Here is a 17,076-nt window from a genome sequence, read left to right on the forward strand (position 1 = left end):
GAGAGACATACAATATATTTCCCTCATCATATCTTCCCACATTCCACTTACCTGTATTATTAAAATACGGTAAAGCTTCATATCCAATGTAAGAGATCACAGATGGATACTTACTGCATAATTCTTTATCTTTTAAGCCAAATCTGGACATGGACTCAAGTATAAAGTATAGTACTGAACTATATTTAATGTTAGACTCATGAGAACTTGGTATTATGTTAATAGATGTTAGCTAATTCTATCACATCATGGAAACTCATAAATCTTCATAGCACAGAAAATGAGCAAAGTCTCTTTCAAATTTTGAGGCTTAGTATATATGCTTTCAGTCTCCAGTAAAGGCTAGGGATGAGCCTCTAGGAGCAATGGGGATTGGATGTTGCCAGTACAACATGATGAGAACAAGAGAGAAGATGTCAGCCATGAGAGTTCTAGTGATATTTTATTTTTTATTTTAATATGAATCTCAGTTGTGTTCTGAAACACAGAGACTTAAAGCATTTATGAGAGGGCAAAGCTATTAACATCCCCCCCTATTAACATCCTTTTTCTTCATGCCTGTTTTGGCATCATGTATTTTGCTCTTGTGTTTTGTTTAAATTTTGCAAACAAATTGAAGCAATAATTTAGCTGACAGCAAAATATTTACAGTGCAAACAACTGTCTTGTCAACATGTACAATCCTCTAGAGAACTATATGGCATTTGTATAAGAAAACTACCTCCCTAAGAAGAAAGATCTCACAGGCAACCATGGCAAAAAATATTTCCTATCAAATAGTAAATGAGAGTAGTAAAAATGTGAAGTGTCTTCAAGAAAAATCAACTTGACAAACAGGACAATAAGCATACACCATTAATCCATTTAAAGGTAACATCCTAAAGCAGAATCAATAAAATTTTTTGAGGGCATGTTTGCCAGTGATCAACATGAATCATAAGCTTTAAAAATAGCTAGAATATGTTACTTAGTTCTGCATTGTTTATCCCGATTTGAAAAGGTCAGAAATAGTTTCAGTGTGTCATTATAGACTTGCAGGGCTAAAGTACAACTGTACTAGATTAGCCTTAAATTAGCAACCTGGAGAAAATCAAGAATTTCAGAATAGTCTTCATAAGGGTTAGTGGAAGGCTCTTTATGTTAATCCCTTGCATATGCTGAGTCATGGATTATTTTAACACCTACCATTTTCTAGGGCTAAGATGCTTTCCTCTTTGGACTCAAGGAAGAACCTTCTTCAAGTCAAGGGATCATAATCTTTACGGAATTATAATTGTCTTTTAAAATTGTTTATTTATTGTAAAATCGGATCTTTTGGAAAAGATCCAGACTCTTTTCCAAAATACCTTTCCTATTTGGTCAGTGCTTAAAGAATTTACCTGATATGAAAGTTCGGGGCTCAGATCCATTTTTCTTTAGGGAGAAAGAAACTCATGTCTCCCATGAGAGTACCGTAAATGACAGGTTGCTCTGAGGCTTTATTTTCACATAGGTTTTCTCAATATCTTACATAAAAATTTCTTCCTGGGTGGAAAAGCTGGGACTCATCTGGCTGTAAGCATATGACTATATTATTGTATAATAAGGATATAGTGGATTTTGGTGTTATCATTTATGCAACAGTAATCTGATCTATTGCATACTGCTAAGCACAGCAGCGGGAGTCCACCTTCATGACAAGCACCAAAGTCCTCAGAAGAGTCTAAGGGAGCATAGTCACTCAGAAATTCTGGGTGGTTCTGTTCATGCAATATGCATTACAAATTATTATCAAGGGAGGACACTAAATAGGAACAGACACCTAAACCCAACTATCGCATAAGCACTTCAAGGACAAAAAAATTATGCAATCAAGCAAGAACAGTAAAAAAGTGACTTAGTCTCCAGGACAACTACAGAAATCATACTGCCAGCACTTGAAAGTTTGAAAAAAAAAAATAAAAAAAATGAAGACAGTTAAGACAAATAATAATTTTGAATGTAATTATGAAATCTGTAGAAAGTATTTATTTGGTAAACAAATGAGAAAAAAAACCCAGTGATAACACTTTGAGAGAACCATAGAAAACTGAATGGTTGAAAACCCTTGGAGAGTAACTCAAACAGATGTTAATAATTTATCATCCAAAACTGGTTGTTTATGTGTAAACATTTTATTGCTACCCATGCCTTCAAACTCTAATAATAAATCCTTAATTACTAAGTGGTTGGTTTTTTTTTTCTTTTCATGTGTGATAACCACAAAGATGATCTGCTATGATGTACTGGACCATAGAAGGTAAGCAAAAGTTGACTTACCCGAGACATCCCTCTGGGGTAGGGATTGAATTTCCTGTGACATTGAAAACAGAAGATGAAACAACTAAATACTTCAGTAGTGCCTGCCATAGTCTTTGTGGATCTTCACTCTTTGCGTCACCTTTTTCCTGGCCCAGTTAACTTTGATTTTTTTAAATGTGAAGTCTCACCAGAGGATAGTCTCACTAAAACTCATGAAGGCTGTCAGATATTCTCTTTCAGGGGAAATGCAGATTTTAACCATCTGTAGGCTGAATTCTTTAAGCATCTAACTATTGCTTCAAAGAATTGCTTCCTTTACCAAAGAAGCACCTGACCTGTAATGAAAACTTTGCAACTATATACTAGATTGTCACCATTCCAGTGAGGGATATACAGAGAAAAGTAGGCATTTGTGCATCCTGGTGGAGCTAAGCATCAGATCAAAGCCACCAAAATACTTGGCTCATGTAAGACTAAAGCCACTATTGAAAATAGTAATTTCTGGTTTAGCATATTTTCACATATTGTTTAGGTAGTCCTTACAAACTAGATTATGTTGAAGCTACTGTATGGATGCAAGACTGTTAAAAACAACTGGGATAAGCTATTGGGAGCAATGACAGTAATTAATACACTCTTTTCTTAAATAGCTCTTAAATAACCTATGAAAGATGGTTACGAAGTTGCGAGAAATATCAGATGACCTGTAAAACTGATAGGTGTAAGCATTTTGGCTTTTAAAAAATTCAGACCCTCTTTATGTTAGTGCCATCCCAATCATGAATTTAAAAAGGCAAGTTCAACTTACTTACACTTCTGCAATTTCAACTGGATATTGGGTTCTCTATTTCCTTTATAACTATCTTTGCAAAATCATTGTGATTGCCATCAAATTTTTTTATGTAAATTTAAAGTCAGTTTTAGACCTAAGTGCTCACAACAAATAAAGAGGTTCTCCAATACTTAGGATCGTGTAGCCATAATGTTACAAGAAGCATAAAACCTCCCAAATAGAATCAGTATTTAATTTCACTGTTAAATGGCTAGATTTAAAAATGCTCAAAACATTTCTAGAGAAAAATTTGAGAACCTCCAAGATCTGATTGCCTTCTGGACATCCCTTTCCAACTCAAAACAAAAGCACCATGGTTAAGCATTAGAGGTAAACGAATGAGTCTACATTATCTTCTGGTAGGGTCCACCTTTTCATATCAAATTTGAGAGGCAGGGTACCAGAGGTAGCAGTGTTTAAATCCTTATAAGGTGCATCTGAACCTATCCTGGATCCATTTTCACAGACAGTATTTCTTGGATTATATGCAAATACGACTTGGCTGATAGCATCAAGAAGAGGAAACTTAAGAGAGAAACCAAGTCACCTACAGGATGCTTGCATGTTTAATAAGAACCAATAGCTGCATGTCACTAATACTATTAACAGTTGAAAGAGGAAGAATGGAAGATGAGAGAGAATGGATTGATGAAACTTCCTGAGAAAATTAGACGGAAACATTCCAGGATTTCGATTAAAGCTTTTTTAATTTCAGCAAAGTAAAAGCTAAAAATTATTAATGAAATTACTTGAATTTAAGCTATGTGTCCTAAGAATTTATGAAAGTAAAGACTCAGAAATGCAAAAGAAATTATCCACAATTTACCCTAGGGTTCTGATCTCATGTCCGTCTAATGCCCACTGATTTTTTTTGTCTATGGGTTTGGGGGTTTTAAGACAGTCTTGATATGATCATCTGCCCCGGACACGAAACATTCTGAAAGCATCAGAAAGGCCAAAGAGAGATCATCCAGTGTAACACTGATATTTAATTCTCTCAAGATGTATATCCCCTTGCCAGCCAGATGTAAAGAAAATAAGTTTGGCAGAAGAACCTGCTTTACTAGCTGAAACATCCTGCCTAGAACACTGGAGAAAAACTTTTTTGGTCATTCATATTTAGTGTGAACAAACTATGATCAGAGCACAGTCCACATGTTATGAAATCAGACTTGCATACTTGTTTTTGAAAATACTGGTTATTGTGATTTCACATACTAAAAGTTCAGAAATATGAACTCACATGCACAGACACACACAAATGCCTTGGTCAACATCTATATTAGCTAGCAAACACTTTTATGCAACTTCAGTAAATGTGAATCAAGCTCGATGATATTGATGCCATACAAACCCTCATTGGATTATATAATATCAAGTTTGACATTAGAAAGCACATCAATCAATTTTCATGCCTGAATCTCAAAAAGGAAGTGACACTTCTGAATGGCACTGCAGTTATATTCCTTTATATTTTGTTAATGAACAGAAATCTTATTAGTGGGAGATTCAAGATGGTATAAACAAGTTTTTGAGCTCAATATACCATATGCTATAGCTGCCGATTATGTTCTTGTTGACATTTTCTGCATGTGGTAATATTATTTTCTGAAATTCATTATGCTTCTGTTCACATGTACTGTGTTAATTGGCATGTGACACTTCGAAAATCTGCTCCCAGGCAATATTCATAAATAGTTCTTTTTCATACGAGCAATATATTCAGTGGGTCTGACACTCAGAAGAATGTAACAATTATTTTCTTCCCCACTGATTTATTTTAAAAATAAGTTGGTTTGAATTTGTTTTATCTTTTCCCAAACTATGGTTTTTTCCACTTTATTGTGATAGATCATGTTTAATCATTTATTGTCTAAAATGAGGGCGTTTTATACAACATTTAATCTTACTGTGTTCTTTGCAATTAGTGCAGAATAATCAAACAATCCAAAACATCTTATTCCATTTAGCACTTTCAACTAAAATTGTGAAGTAGCAAAGGACAAGACTGGGTGTGTACTCTGTGTTCCACAGAACAAGTGAGATTTCATATATTTCAAAGATGACATCTCAATTACAGCACTACAAGTGCAGACTGCAGAAAATGAGTAGGATATATTTGAAGATCCTAGGATGAAAACAGTAATAACCCTGTCATCAGAAAAGACAGTAAGAGCTTTGTCATCAGCTCCCTCTAGAGAAGAATTGAGTGAAGAGTTGAGGATGCATCTCATCTAAATATGGCATCAAATGAGTCTTCCAGATCAGAACATAATCATATTAGAATGCTTGTATTGTTAATGCACATTGACAGACATCTATGAAGGATGACTTAGATCTCAGGTGGGTTGAATCTCCTTGCTAAACAGCACTGTGTTTTCTCCATAACGACTTTAGAAGTCAAAGCCCACTCCTCTTTTTTTAGTTCCTAATGCTAGCATTTAATATGAGTACTTTTCATTCTCGTTATTCCTAATCATAGCATATGGGCAATATTTGGCATGTTTTTCTAGTCTAGAAGAAATGACAACACACCTGCCATCTCTTGCTGACATTTGTTACCACATCTATTCCAATATCTACTCTTTGGCTACTGTTTGTCTGCTGCTAACATGATGTTTTCCATTTCACATTTTGGGATCACGCTGGTATTTGTTTTCTCTTCCCTGTTCTCTTCATCTTATGCTCACAATCACTATTTTTACCATCTGTAATATATGAATATAAATAGCTGAAACAGAAAAAACATTGATATATGCCAAATACAGAATCTTACTGTTACTAGGCAAGCATCTTTGTTCCATCTAATAAGTGTGCATCTTCCATCTGTGTTAAAAACATGAATTAATGAGACATTTGCTTCAGGAAACTATAAATTTAGTCAGTTATAACTGCAATTTACATCTGTCATAGACAGGATGGACTTACATTCTCACAAGGAAGAACAAATATTTCTGGAGGACATGATCATGGTCTCTTCATCTCTATCTTCTTTGCAGCTGACTAATAACATTTGGCTTGTAAAGTCCACGGACTATGTACAAATCATTTTGATACCTGGACATCTGGAAAACCTCGTACAGTGTTAATGGTGTGCTTCAAGTTGCATAATTTCACTCCGCAATAGCACAAATTACCCTGCAAAAGGCTACAATCAGAAAAGAGGAAGAACAATATGTTGCACTCACTGATGCACAGTCACAGTAACAGACTGTAAAGAGAACAGAAATTTCTTGGAATAGAAATTTTAGTCGAAATCTATTACTATTTTATATGCGTTTATTTAACAATTATTTATCAATTTTTTTTCTGTCATGCCTACTGCTAGGCGTTTCAGAATGCAGTAGCTCAATACACACAAGCCTGCAGCAGCCCCATGTCCTGAGGTGCTGTTATTAATGAGTAATGCAGCTGAGTATGCAACCCTAGCAGGCACTATACACATATGCTCACAATACATGTTTGTGTATACATGTCTGGCCACACAGACCAACACAGAAGGAACACACAGCACTTAGACAAACACAAACAGCAGTAATGGTCTGACCTTGTTCACTTTTTTATGGTGCTCGGGATGAATACCCATTAATGGAAAATATGTATATGTATATGTTTAACATGGATCTCTCCTGCAGCTGGTCTTATACACTTAGTCTATCTAATAGCTTAACCTCTGAATTGTCTGGAGTCCAATTTTCTAATGCCCAGATGGACACATGCAAATGGATCTTCCAGTTAACGTGCTATACATGCTAACCTCCTTAGTAGCTGGCTTAGACACTCGATTTATGTGCAGACTGCTATACATCACAAAAAAAAGAAGACAAGTTTACTCCCTTTCTTTCCCAGTGTCACAATTCTCTTCATCTTGACTCGTTCCATCCATTTGGGTTTGTACAAAACCTTACTTTGCTTGTTTCATGCCCACAAGTTTTTTTATGCCTTGTAGATCAAAAGAGTTCTTATTCCCTGACTTGTGGGTATATATTCTTTGCAACACTGGTAAACAATTCATTGAGTAAGAAGGCTTTAACATTAATTTTAACTGAAATAAAAATGACAGAATTCTGTCTTCAGCCATCCGCAAGCTACACACTTTTCCAAGCTGAAGAACATGTATTTTCAATATAACTAATGAGAACTAGCCAATCAAGCAGGAGATTCACTTTATTTTAAGATAGATGTCTAGGAAAGGATAGATGGCCAATAAAAATAGCAGCTTATCATATTCCACTAACTATAAAAGTATTCTGCAGTTAGATATTAGGAAATCATTTTTGTAATTTATTGACACATGTATACCATAGCATACTTTTTAAGTTAAGGTATTTGATACCTTTATGGGATTATTTTTGGAGCTTACAAAAGAGATATTTTAGACACTGAACTACACTTTCAATATGTAAGTAAGGCATGTACTGCCAACACTTTAACTAAAAGCATGATATATGTATTTCCTGGAAAATTTTTTTTGTTGTTGTTGCTGCAGATAAATTGATGTTCCAAATGAAATGCTTAACAAACATCATTCTTGTCTGCCATAAGGCCTGGAAGTACATTATAAGAAATTTCAAGAACTGATGAAAATACAGGATCTACTAACAGAACTGACATTCAACATATTCATAAGTTATCTAGAAAAAGGCAAAATTAATGAGGTGATAGACTTTGACATGTATACAAGGTAATACAGGATAGTGAAAAAGAAAACAGACTGTGAAAAGCTGCAGGAGCATCTCATGACGGGTAGTAAGCTGGTAAATAAAATTCAATATTAATAGCTGCAAAGTAATTCAAAAGTGAAAAAAAAACCCTAAAAAATCTGTATAATATAGTGACCTTGAAATTATCTATTACTTTCCCAGAAAAAGATCTTAGAATTACTAAGAAGATTTAACTGAAAATCCTAATGGTAAGAAGAACAGTCAATTAGTCAAATAAATTAACATGCAATGAGAGGACTTTAAAAAATGGTAACAAATTTAAATAAATTATATGGAATACAGTGTATAACAAAATAATATAAAACATTGTTGCAGGATGTAATGGTTGCCAGAAGCAGTCTTGCATTCAAAAAGTTGCTAAGCAATTTTAGAAAATACAAGTGTATTGACAGGTGTTAAACATTATAATTCATGAGTCCAAAAAAAAATCTCTAAACTCCAAATTCTTTAAACTGAAAGAGCAAATATAAAAAAACCCAAAGCACGCTACTACAGTTGTGATGTGCATATAATCTTCCTTTAGTGTTACTAGCTAACATCAGATTCAAGTATATCAGAGTAAACAGACTTTTTATACTGCATGATATTTTAAATTTTATATCTTATATTTTTATGACACTCTGTCTCTTGACTTCTAGCATATGGGAAAAGTCATTATGACTAAATATAAATAACATGGACATTAATAAATACCTTATTAATTGAGATGTAATAATGTAGATTTATTACTTTTTAGCCTTTGGATCTCTTCTGCAACAGATTATCAAAGTGATTTTGAATTACATGGAGTGTGGACAGAATTAGCCCTTCATTCTACTAAAGTAAGACATTTAAGCAGTTAGCTTTTATGAGATAAACACTATGATAGTCATTCCTGGTGATAGGTCACAGGAACAGAGTAGTCATTTCAGTGAGGCATTAAAACAATCTTACTTTATGGTGAACTTGCCACTGGCTACCACAAGAGAGGAGCCCCGAAGAGAAGATTCAAGGACTCCCTGAAACAACATCTCAGCTTTGGCAGTATTGATCAACATAACCAGTCTATTCTGACCTCCAGTCGGGAGGCCTGGAGACACATCATCTATAACGCTGCTGATGCTTTTGAGAAAGCACTCAGGGTCACTCTTGAGGAGAAAAGACAACGCAAAAAGAATCGTGCCTTGCAGAATATACCACCTAAGGAGTCCTTCTGTTGTGACTTTTGCAACCGGACGTGTCTATCTCGTATTGGCCTTTTTAGCCACCAACACACCTGCAACAAACGTGAGTAGTGCCCTTCCCAAATCTTCACGAAGCCCAGCCATCATGATGATGATGGAAACAATGTGGGTTTTTTGAGCTGTGCTTGTTTGGTACAGAGACTTTTGAAGATCCTGACAATAGCAATGAAGAAACAACTGTGAAGAGTCAGGGTCTTAATATTTTTTAATCAAAATAGGAAAGAAAACGTGTATTCCACACATAAACTGATGAAAACTTGAAGTATTTGTAAAGAAATTTTAGGAAGACCAGGCTTTGTGCATGCAGAATGGAAACTTTAACACATTTTGGTGACATTTGGAAATGCTACAAAATATTATTCCAGGAGAATAGATATGAATATGTACCTAAACTGGAAAACTGTGTTGCATTCTCCAGAGATTTAGTCAAGAACAATAAGGTAGTGTAGAGATCTCTTGAGGAAATACTACAAATCAGCTTTAATCAGTTCAGAAGCAGTTGACATGTCTTTAGGTGAGATTTGAGTTTTGATCAAGTACATTCTCCTTCAGTATTTGTTTCTGTCACAGTCAGATGCTCAGGTCTTGGGATAGATCTGGTATTTCAAATCAAGGACAGATAAGGGTTAAAGGTTAGTTGCTTTGACCATTACCTGTTTTATAAACAAGTGCAGACAATATATATGTGATTAATTGTTAATCAACTCATAATCAGGTAACTTCCCTTGCTGTTCACTGCAATCCATTTTCTTCATCTAGAGAAAACATACGTGAAGGAGAAATTTAATAAATTACTTGTTAATTACCATTAGAGAACAACTCTAAAACAGATTTATTTTACTCTTTCACGTGTATGCCTGCTAGTTCCTATTGTTTAATATGAGCCATACTAATTAAGAAAATTGAATTACTTAGCAAATATTGATGAAAAATAAATATTAAATATGTGTTTGGAAATTACTAAGAAATGGTGTTTCATTTAACAAATGTTCAGCTGTAAATATGTATTTATCATTAAATTCTAACTTGCTAATACTCGTGCTACTGAGAGTTAACAACAAATAATATGAATTGAGATGACCATAGCAAAATATAATTTTTCCATCTTCCAAGTAGTCTTCTATAATGGTAAGCATGGTACATCATTTTATCTTTATTTCTCCATATAAAATATGATTTTTTTCATAACAACTGATCAACAGCTATTTTATCTTTTTCTTTAGTGCTAGCACAGAAAAAGAACTAAATAAAAGTGAAAATTTCATATAAAACGTACCTTAAAGTAATTGTTGATTCAAATAATAAATTACCAAGAAGCTGAAAAAATAATTTGGATTTCAATTTCTATGTGGTATAAACATATACAATTTAAAATCAGCAAACAGATGAGCTCTATCACACTGTACAGTGTTTAGTTTTTAAAAGCATCTAACAGTATGTTTCTGGTAAATACTTCTCTTCCAAATGTTTGTCTTTTTCTGATATTCCTTGGAGTTTGTCTGATCAACTTTGTTACAGTATTACTATGTTGCAATTGTTCAGTCTTAGAGGACAGTTTCAAGGACCTATTCTCTCAGAAGTAGAAAGACGATTAACTTGGAACCAACGTCACTTAAATGAGTGGGAAGCCCAAAAGAAGCAGTGGCTGAAGTGTATTTATATTCTCTACCTCTCCCAAAGTGCAGTATTTTGAGGACAAAAGACCAGGTTCCATTAACGGTAAATATGTCTTTCACAGGAGTTAAGCTGCACATGTAGGAATTTCAAGAATCTCTGAATTTCATGGTAGTATCTACGTCTTAAGGTATATCTGCCTAACAATCTAAAACCTGTTGAGTGATCCATGGAAATTCCCTGGTATAACCAGGAACCTTCTTCAAAGGCAACAGGCACAAAGGTGGGTATGTTCAATTCAGGTGTCAACATGGAGTGGAGTTTATGCACAGGGACAGAATTTGTATGTAAGCATTCAGGAAACCAAATGCACCAGAGAGTATAAACACCCACAAGTACCAGTTTTTGCTAGTATGTACTTGTAGTATCACAAAGCTTAATAAAAAAATAAATACTTTTTTAGAGGAGTGAAGTTTGAGTTCATATCACTGGTCTTTTAAAAAAATAATATTTCTAAAGGTGTGGATTACTTTTCTCAATATTGGAGGAATATTGTTTATAGGAAACAATGTGTGCATGCATTTTTAATGTGATGTGCTACCTAAATGTAATGTGATGTGATATACTACCTATATGCAATGCACAAGATTAGTAACAAATTTTCATTGATTCAGGAGCTTTACAAGCTCTGTAGGTAATTGATCTCTCCAATCAAAATAATGGTCTTCAAAACTGGCTTTGTTTCATATTGAAAACAAGAGTCAGTGGTGTGATGAACACAACTGAAGAATGTTATCTTCTTTTTTTAAACCTAAAATGCACCTAGTTACCACAATCCTGGTAGACATCTTGAATAAATAGTTTCTAATTTCCTAGATGTGAAATCTTAGTTTTATCGAATTTAATGAAATAACTTAGGTTAAGTTTAGTGGGGTAATAGGGAAAAGGGTTGAGCATTTATGTCAGATGTTAAACTAAGCACAAATAATTGTACAGAAAATAGAACTGTGTGCTTAAAAATGGACTTTAGAGATCACTAGTTCTGTAAATAGAATTTCATTTTTCTTAATCTCTCAGAAATATACAGTTAATCTGTATGCCATGTATTTCTGTACTTTTAATTTACATTATTACCTTAGAGTCTTTGCAAAAAACTGCTAGCCAATCACTTTAACTGTGTAGGGGTTTTACACTGTAGTTAAATTCAAACAAAAGTCCAACAAATTAATATTTATTTCCAAATGCTCACACAATTACTGTCTGTTTCTAAAGATGAAAATCTTATCTACTGAGTCATGTTCTTCTCCTTCCCAAAAAATAGTCTTTTAATAATGTATTTAGTGTAATCAATAGTGACAGAGACAATGTGCAAATAATTACTTAGAAGGAGAGTGCTATAATTTGAAGGCAGCATGTGTTTGTAAATTGTTCCATACCTCCTACCTCTATGCACCATCCAAATATTCCTCATCTCAGCAAGGTAACAACATGAAATATGTAATTTTATAGGAGCTGAGATGAGTTTTTCAGGTTCTTTCTTCTAAAATTACTTAATTGCAAGCATTTTCTGTGCCAGCTCAGATGCTCCCCCATGTTTCTTTTCTACTTCAACTCAGTCTTTGAAATCTGTTTAAAATCCTTTGAGTTTAGACCCTTTGGTTTTTGGCAATAATATTTCATTTTATACATGCTATAGTTTAATTTAATGCACAGTCATTTGATGAAACACAGGATATATTTGTAACTTACCTTTATAATCAACAGTTGTACTAATGGACATATTTTTCAAAATAGAAATTTAGGGCACAACAATTCTGGAGTCAATGTTTCTTACTCAAAGTTTTGTTGTCACGTCCAAAACATGTAACTGTCCTTGTCTGTATTTATAAAATGTGTATAATAGTCAGAAGGAGCTTTCAGGCATAGACAATCCAGCTGGCTACCAAGACAGATTCCTATCATTATTGTTGATATCAATTACAATTTGCATGTGCAATCACTCAGGTCCTAATTCAACAGGTTTCTTCAGCAAGAGTCTAATTTTAAATACATCAGTAGTCTTCAGAGGGGTAACTCAACTATTTATACATAGTTACCTGCTGAAGTGCCTTAGTGTGGCTGCTCTAGAAGGAGACGAATATTTGGAACCTGAGAAATGAGGGAACAATAATAAAGGACAATATTTTAGTTGTACAGATATTGCCACTCTGTTGCTAAAACACTGTTCCCGAGGGCCACAAAAGGGGATATATCACTACTTAGTCTGCAACATTACCCTGGGCATCCTTTACCTGCTGATTTCAGCTATTCCTGAAGTTGGAATCCTACAGGTTAGAATATTTATTTGTGCTTTATATCTTTCACAACAACAGTTTAAGTACTTCTTCACATGTCACTCCTTTCATCTAATAGTAAAAAACTTTTCCAATTACTGAAATTGCTATTCAACCGCAATGTAAGGAATAAGACTATATGAAAACAAAGGGAAGGAGGCACTCTGTTTCAATACACACATCATCTACAGTTTACCTGATTATTCTTATTCTTTCTTCTTCTTCTTCTTCTTCTTCTTCTTATTATTATTATTATTATTATTATTATTATTATTATTATTATTATTATTATTATTATTATTATTATTATGTGGAATGGCTGTATACACATAAATAAAACACTGTGATTAGACAAAATAGAAGGCAAACAAGAAGACAGAAATAATAATGCTTAAAGACAAAGAGAATTATCAGAGAAGATAATCTCTTTCTTTGAAAGTCCCACTTCTGGGCAAGAGAGTAATGCAAAAATCACTACAGGTTTCTTCAGAAGGAAAAGATTTTGCTCAAGCTGATAACAAGAGATGGATATGAATCTCAAGCAGACAACACAGAAAGCATATTACAGAAGTATAATCTGTTTCTCTCTTTTTTTTTTCTCCAGGAAATATAAATAACTAGGATGACTGGAACTTACAAAAATTTGAACAGTTAAAGCCTAGATATGAATAGAATATATATAGGTCTTGTTTGGGTTTTTTTGCCCTACATGATGTACTTTTTTGGGGATATCGTTTGGATTTCTTTTACATTTGAAATTGGACTCTGTTTACTGTTTTGTGATTCAAACAGAATGTAATCCATGAAAGGTACTAAATATGTTAGGAATCTGTATGGGGAGGCAAAAAAGAAAAGGAAGAAAGGAAGAAAGGAAAAGAAAGAAAGAAAGAGAAAGAAAGAATAGAAACACCTAAGAAATAATTTTCCATTGTTGAACCACATGATTGCAAAAGGTGAAGGAACTTGTACATTTAATCTGGAAGGTGTTTAAATATGATGAACAAGGAACTAGAACATGATTTTCTTAACAAATATGCAGGTTAAAAGTAAAACCTGCCTCTTCTGCAGGACAGAATAAGCAACCATATCTTTCAAAAGCATTATTCCAAATGCGTTCAAGGTCAGATGATGGAATGCAGTGGTCCCAGATCCTTTTGAAAAACTGCCAAATGAGGATTCCTTTTCTTTTGCTTGCTTTGCAACATTAAGGATTTTAAAGTTATCTGAACTAGTTATTCACAGAGTGTACATTCGGATTATTTAATGCGTCTACACTCATGAGTAGTGCGTGTCAGTAGATGATACACTTCAGGCTGAAACAGTAAATACTGAAGATCCAGTGGCCACACTATAGAAGGTTTTACTCCAGATAGGAACCCTGGATTGAAGCTATTTTAGCTGTTAGAGAACACTAGAAGTATTTATTTTCTATGTTTGGCCTCATTTTCATCCAGAATGTAAACAACTGACACTTTGAAACCAGCCTGTGATATGAATCTAAGTGTATGTGTGATAAGTGACAATAATTAGGAGATTCACTTCAAAATTATAGTCTTGATCTAAGCCAAAACATCAATGTACTGTTTTCAGGAATGCAGGTTTGCAGTTTAACTTGCTGAAATACATTTACTAAAGGGAAAAAGCAAAATTAATGCCAAAAAACCTACTAATGCCACTATACTTAAATGAAAATTGTATTCCCTAAATCATTAGATAAATTCACTAATGAGATAATTTAAATTGAAATTGTTTGTAGAAGTTATTAGAAAAAATTAAGTACTTATTTTCTGAACATGTTTGGATATTTGCAAGAAGTGAGAAAAAAAAGAATTAAAACCAGTGATTGTGTATGTACTGACATTTAGCAAAATCTTAGATAAGAAAAGTGTTTTCTAGAAATCTGAACTGCAGATTTATTATTTGTTTTAGGAAATTACTACCTTGATGAACAATATCACCAACTGGAAAATTAACACCCCCAAATTGTCATAGAAAAAAAATTGCTTTAGTTAATTTTTTTTTTACTTAACCCCCCCCCCCCCCCAACATAGAGCTATATTCTCCCCGCTCTTTAATGAAATGCCTTGGTTATATTATCATTGAATTAGTATTAGTATTTTTGATATTTTAGATTTTAATTTTTATGTATTCTTCAAACCCAAAACTTAACATCTCCATTTGGTTTGAAAAAGTGGTAACCAATGGTTTTGGCTTACTGTTTATCCAAAGTAAACTTATTTCAAGAGGCAAAAGGATTTGTGTTACTTTGTTTAAATCTTTTAAAACTTGAAAAACACAAGTATGATTAGCATTGTCTAACTGATGAGCACAATCCATCTAACCACAGAAAAATTGTTCTTGACACATTGTTAGATTGTGAAATTGCTGTTTCTATTTAAGACCTAAACAAAAGCTGTTTCTGAAAACTTCTTTCCAATTCTATCAATTTGTCAGCTACTATCTCTTCCTACAAAATTTGTCTCAGAACATAATGACAGTGAGGTATTTTAGCTTAGGAGGTGACTCCCGCAGTAAACAACAGACAGGAATGAGTAAACAGACGGTGCAATCAGCATCGAAGAAAGAATTTGAAGCAGTTCTACTTAACCGCTTCAAGATCCTTGGCATAAGCGTCTCAAGATGTTTTAGCTGTGTAGTAGGGAACATACAGTAATCATGTCACTCATGGAGTGCGCTTGGCTCCACTACTGCAGACATCCAGAATACCCAAAGCATTTTGCAGTATTTGCAAATAGAATGTCCCTTGTCAAAGTAATTTTGCTTTTGTATTTTCATTTTAGCGACAATATGAGGACATAATAGAATACTTCATCTTACCTTACTGATGATAGTGACTAACAGACATGGGTAGTTAAAGGTCCTTCCTTTTAACAGTGAAGGGCCACATTTCCTCACAGGATCAGACAATGTCATAGCAGTCTCTCCTATGGTTCTTCTATTAGAAAACAGTAGGCATTGTTTTTTTCTATCATTTTCTTTTAATTTATGTGAGAAATTTTCACACCTTGATAATATCCTTAGATTTCATACCTCTGAAAAGCAAAAGATATTAGTGACTTAATTATTTAGTCATAGAGACCTCTGACCAATAAACAGTAATCTCATAATTACGACTGTTAAATAACTGGGAAAGTTTATCCACATATATGTACAAAGTATTTCAACTTCTTTCTGACAGCTCATATCTGTGAATGAGAAATGAAGACAAAAGAAAATGAAATGTACTTGCATAAAACCCAAATATTTTAAACCAGTAAACAGTTAAAGAGATTTGTCCTTATTGCGATCCAAGAATCCTGACCCTGATGTTGATTTGATGGTACATATCACATAAACTATTGCTACCACTGTTCTGCCACATTCCTTTTGAATCTCATTATAGTAACTGTTTTTGCCAACTAACTTCTTTCTATTCATTCACCAGTTTCTGACTAGTAGGGAAGCTCTATCTCATCAATGAGATTTCTGTGATAGCTAGACACAGTGGATCTATAGATTGTTTATTTTAAAAATTACTTTAGCTTAACTGAAATTTGTAAGATTTTATTCTACATTTATTTTAAGTGTAGTATCTACAGTAAACATATATAAAATATATTCTATCATAGATACTTTAAGATCACACAAGATCACACAAGATGGTCTTACTTGCAATCGCCCATGGGGAAAAAAAAAACAACCCAGTGAACTGTGAGTCAATAGTCTTCACATGCATTCCAGAATGACATTTTATCATCATCATGGCTGGGCTTTGCTAACAAAGATTTGGGAAGGGCTCTACCCACATTTGTTGCAGGCACATTGGTGGCTAAAAAGGCCAATACGAGACAGGCATGTCCGGTTGCAAAAGGCACAGCAGAAAGACTCCTTAGGTGGTATATTCTGCAAGGCACAATTCTTATTGCTTTGTCTTTTCTCCTCAAGGGTGATCCTGCGTGCTTTCTCAAAGGCATCAGCAGCGTTATAGATGGTGTGTCTCCAGTCCTCCTGATTGGAGGCCAGAGTAGACCAGTTATGTTGATCAATATGGCCAAGGCTGAGATGTTGTT

At 34.0% G+C, this 17,076-nt stretch overlaps 1 long non-coding RNA gene across 1 annotated transcript; it reads right to left on the bottom strand.

Moving 5' to 3' along the window:
- Nucleotides 1–9,515: 9,515 nt before the first annotated feature.
- Nucleotides 9,516–15,956, bottom strand: LOC116784818. The gene is made up of 3 exons (XR_004356258.1): nucleotides 15,845–15,956; nucleotides 12,770–12,821; nucleotides 9,516–9,814 (listed from the first exon to the last, which is right to left on the bottom strand). It is a non-coding gene; the product is annotated as an uncharacterized LOC116784818 (long non-coding RNA).
- Nucleotides 15,957–17,076: the final 1,120 nt, after the last annotated feature.

Source organism: Chiroxiphia lanceolata, chromosome 3 (assembly GCF_009829145.1).
Source record: "Chiroxiphia lanceolata isolate bChiLan1 chromosome 3, bChiLan1.pri, whole genome shotgun sequence".
Classification (NCBI taxonomy): Eukaryota; Metazoa; Chordata; class Aves; order Passeriformes; family Pipridae; genus Chiroxiphia; species Chiroxiphia lanceolata.